Genomic DNA, 4,786 nt, shown 5'->3' with positions numbered 1-4,786 from the left:
AAAAGTGTCTTTTCCTACCTAGTTTCCAAATCGGGAGTCCCCGTGCCTGTTCGTTATGTTTTCACGGCTCAAATTGGCCCCTCCTGAGATGTTCGGGGTGTTCCTCGGGCCTTCTCGTGATTGTTACACGATTCCGGCCCGCCGAGGCCTGTTTTCAAGCTTCGGTGTGAAAAGAGTACCTTTTCCGACCTAGTTTTCAAACCAGAAGTCCCGCGCTAGTTTCCACAACTTACGTTGTTTTCTCTCGATGTGTTGGAGGTGATCCACGGGCCTTCTCGGGACTGCTGTTGGATTGTTTTGGGCCCCGATTACCTATTTTCAACCTTTAAGTGTTTAGGAAGTGCATTTTTTGACTTAATTTCCAAACCGTGAGCCCCGTGCGAGTTCCGTAAGTTTCACAACTCACGTTTGTCCCTCCCTAGGTGTTTTGAGGTGTTCCCCGGACCTTCTCTTGGCTGTCACCCGATTTTGGCCCCCCCGATGCACTATTTTCAAGCTTAGGTGCGAGAAATGTGCCGTTTAGGACTTAGTTTCCAAACCGGGAGTCCCGTGCTAGTTCCGTAAGTTTTCACAACTTACATCGGTCCCTCCCGGGGTGTGTGACGTGTTCCCCGGGCCTTCTCGTGACTGTTACACGATTTTGGCCCCCGACGGCTTATTTTCGAGCTTAAGTGTGAAAAAACTGCATTTTTTGATTTAGCTCTCAAGCCGAGAGTCCCGTGCTAGTTCCGTAAGGCTCCGCAGCCTACCTCTTGGACCCTCCCGAGGTGTTTTGGGCATTTCTCGGTCCTTCTTGCGACTGTGACACGTTTTTGGCCTCCTCCCCGGTGTCCAATTTCCAAGCCTCAGCGTGGAAAAAGTGTCTCTTTCCAACTTAGTTTTCAAACCGGGAGTCCCCGTGCTAGTTCCGTAAGCTTTCACAACTTTCGTATGTCACTCCCGAGGTGTTTGAGGTTTTCCCGGCCCTTGTTGCGACTGTTACATGATTTTGGCCCCCCGATGGCCTTCCTCCAAGCTTAATTGTTAGGAAAGTTTGTTTTCCGACCTAGTTTTCAAATAGGGAGTCCCCGTGCCTGTTCGTTATGTTTTCACGGCTCAAATTGGTCCCTCCTGAGGTGTTCGTGGTGTTCCCCGGGCGTTCTCGTGATTGTTACACGATTCCGGCCCGCCGAGGCCTTTTTTCAAGCTTCGGTGTGAAAAGAGTACCTTTTCCGACCTAGTTTTCAAACCGGAAGTCCCGCGCTAGTTTCCACAACTTACTTTGGTTTCTCTCGAGGTGTTGGAGGTGTTCCACGGGCCTTCCAGGGACTGGTACAGGATTTTTTTGGCGCCCGATGGCCTATTTTCAAACTTAAGTGTTTAGGAAGTGCATTTTTTGACTAAGTTTCCAAACCGGGAGTCCCATGCGAGTTTCGTTAGTTTCCACAACCCACGTTTGTCCCTCCCTAGGTGTTTTGAGGTGTTCCCCGGACCTTCTCTTGGCTGTCACCCGATTTTGGCCCACCCGATGCACTATTTTCAAGCTTAGGTGCGAGAAAAGTGCCGTTTCGGACTTAGTTTCCAAACCGGGAGTCCCGTGCTAGTTCCGTAAGTTTTCACAACTTACATCGGTCCCTCCCGGGGTGTGTGACGTGTTCCCCAGGCCTTCTCGTGACTGTTACACGATTTTGACCCCCCGACGGCTGATTTTCGAGCTTAAGTGTGAAAAAAGTGCATTTTTTGATTTAGTTCTCAAGCCGAGAGTCCTGTGCTAGTTCCGTAAGTCTCCGCAGCTTACCTTTTGGACCCTCCCGAGGTGTTTTGGCCATTTCTCGGTCCTTCTCGCGACTGTGACACGTTTTTGGCCTCCCCCCGGTGTCCTATTTCCAAGCCTAAGCGTGGAAAAACTGTCTCTTTCCAACTTAGTTTTCAAACCGGGAGTCCCCGTGCTAGTTCCGTAAGCTTTCACAACTCGCGTCTGTCACTCCCGAGGTGTTTGAGGTGCTCCCGGCCCTTGTTACGACTGTTACATGATTTTAGGCCCCCGATAGCCTACTTCCAAGCTTAAGTGTTAGAAAAGTGTCTTTTCCTACCTAGTTTCCAAATCGGGAGTCCCCGTGCCTGTTCGTTATGTTTTCACGGCTCAAATTGGCCCCTCCTGAGATGTTCGGGGTGTTCCCCGGGCCTTCTCGTGATTGTTACACGATTCCGGCCCGCCGAGGCCTGTTTTCAAGCTTCGGTGTGAAAAGAGTACCTTTTCCGACCTAGTTTTCAAACCAGAAGTCCCGCGCTAGTTTCCATTACTTACGTTGTTTTCTCTCGATGTGTTGGAGGTGATCCACGGGCCTTCTCGGGACTGCTGTTGGATTGTTTTGGGCCCCGATTACCTATTTTCAAACTTTAAGTGTTTAGGAAGTGCATTTTTTGACTTAATTTCCAAACCGTGAGCCCCGTACGAGTTCCGTAAGTTTCACAACTCACGTTTGTCCCTCCCTAGGTGTTTTGAGGTGTTCCCCGGACCTTCTCTTGGCTGTCACCCGATTTTGGCCCCCCCGATGCACTATTTTCAAGCTTAGGTGCGAGAAATGTGCCGTTTAGGACTTAGTTTCCAAACCGGGAGTCCCGTGCTAGTTCCGTAAGTTTTCACAACTTACATCGGTCCCTCCCGGGGTGTGTGACGTGTTCCCCGGGCCTTCTCGTGACTGTTACACGATTTTGGCCCCCGACGGCTTATTTTCGAGCTTAAGTGTGAAAAAAGTGCATTTTTTTATTTAGCTCTCAAGCCGAGAGTCCCGTGCTAGTTCCGTAAGGCTCCGCAGCCTACCTCTTGGACCCTCCCGAGGTGTTTTGTCATTTCTCGGTCCTTCTTGCGACTGTGACACGTTTTTGGCCTCCTCCTCGGTGTCCAATTTCCAAGCCTCAGCGTGGAAAAAGTGTCTCTTTCCAACTTAGTTTTCAAACCGGGAGTCCCCGTGCTAGTTCCGTAAGCTTTCACAACTTTCGTATGTCACTCCCGAGGTGTTTGAGGTTTTCCCGGCCCTTGTTGCGACTGTTACATGATTTTGGCCCCCCGATGGCCTTCCTCCAAGCTTAATTGTTAGAAAAGTTTGTTTTCCGACCTAGTTTTCAAATCGGGAGTCCACGTGCCTGTTCGTTATGTTTTCACGGCTCAAATTGGTCCCTCCTGAGGTGTTCGTGGTGTTCCCCGGGCGTTCTCGTGATTGTTACACGATTCCGGGCCGCCGAGGCCTTTTTTCAAGCTTCGGTGTGAAAAGAGTACCTTTTCCGACCTAGTTTTCAAACCGGAAGTCCCGCGCTAGTTTCCACAACTTGCTTTGGTTTCTCTCGAGGTGTTGGAGGTGTTCCACGGGCCTTCCAGGGACTGGTACAGGATTTTTTTGGCGCCCGATGGCCTATTTTCAAACTTAAGTGTTTAGGAAGTGCATTTTTTGACTAAGTTTCCAAACCGGGAGTCCCATGCGAGTTTCGTTAGTTTCCACAACCCACGTTTGTCCCTCCCTAGGTGTTTTGAGGTGTTCCCCGGACCTTCTCTTGGCTGTCACCCGATTTTGGCCCACCCGATGCACTATTTTCAAGCTTAGGTGCGAGAAAAGTGCCGTTTCGGACTTAGTTTCCAAACCGGGAGTCCCGTGCTAGTTCCGTAAGTTTTCACAACTTACATCGGTCCCTCCCGGGGTGTGTGACGTGTTCCCCGGGCCTTCTCGTGACTGTTACACGATTTTGGCCCCCGACGGCTGATTTTCGAGCTTAAGTGTGAAAAAAGTGCATTTTTTGATTTAGTTCTCAAGCCGAGTGTCCCGTGCTAGTTCCGTAAGTCTCCGCAACTTGCCTCTTGGACCCTCCGGAGGTGTTTGGGGCATTTCTCGGTCCTTCTCGCGACTGTGACACGGTTTTGGCCCCCCCTGCGTCCTACTTCCGAGCTTAAGTGATCGAAAAGTGTGTTTTCTGTCCTAGTTTTCAAATCGGGAGTCCCCGTGCCTGTTCGTTATGTTCTCACGGCTTACATTGGTCCCTCCTGAGATGTTCGGGGTGTTCCACGGGCCTTCTCGTGATTCTTACACGATTCCGGCCCGCCTAGGCCTGTTTTCAAGCTTCAGTGTGAAAAAAGTACATTTTCTGACCTAGTTTTCAAACTGGAAGTCCCGCGCTAGTTTCCATAACTTACACTGGTTTCTCTCGAGGTGTTAGAGGTGTTTCACGGGCCTTCTCAGGACTGTTACAGGATTTTTTTGGCCCCCGACGGCCTATTTTCAAACTTAAATGTTTAAGAAGTGCATTTTTTGACTTAGTTTCCAAACCGGGTGTCCCGTGCGAGTCTCGTTAGTTTCCACAACTCACGTTTGTCCCTCCCTAGGTGTTTTGAGGTGTTCCCCGGACCTTCTCTTGGCTGTCACCCGATTTTGGCCCCCCCGATGCACTATTTTCAGGCTTAGGTGCGAGAAATGTGCCGTTTAGGACTTAGTTTCCAAACCGGGAGTCCCGTGCTAGTTCCGTAAGTTTTCACAACTTACATCGGTCCCTCCCGGGGTGTGTGACGTGTTCCCCGGGCCTTCTCGTGATTGTTACACGATTTTGGCCCCCGACGGCTTATTTTCGAGCTTAAGTGTGAAAAAAGTACATTTTTTGATTTAGCTCTCAAGCCGAGAGTCCCGTGCTAGTTCCGTAAGGCTCCGCAGCCTACGTCTTGGACTCTCCCGAGGTGTTTTGGGCATTTCTCGGTCCTTTTTGCGATTGTAACACGTTTTTGGCCTCCTCCCCGGTGTCCAATTTCCAAGCCTCAGCGTGG

This window comes from Camellia sinensis, unplaced genomic scaffold, assembly GCF_055761805.1.
Source record: "Camellia sinensis isolate YWXY unplaced genomic scaffold, ASM5576180v1 Unanchor3, whole genome shotgun sequence".
Taxonomy (NCBI): Eukaryota; Viridiplantae; Streptophyta; class Magnoliopsida; order Ericales; family Theaceae; genus Camellia; species Camellia sinensis.
Note: the sequence above shows the minus strand (reverse complement) of the source record.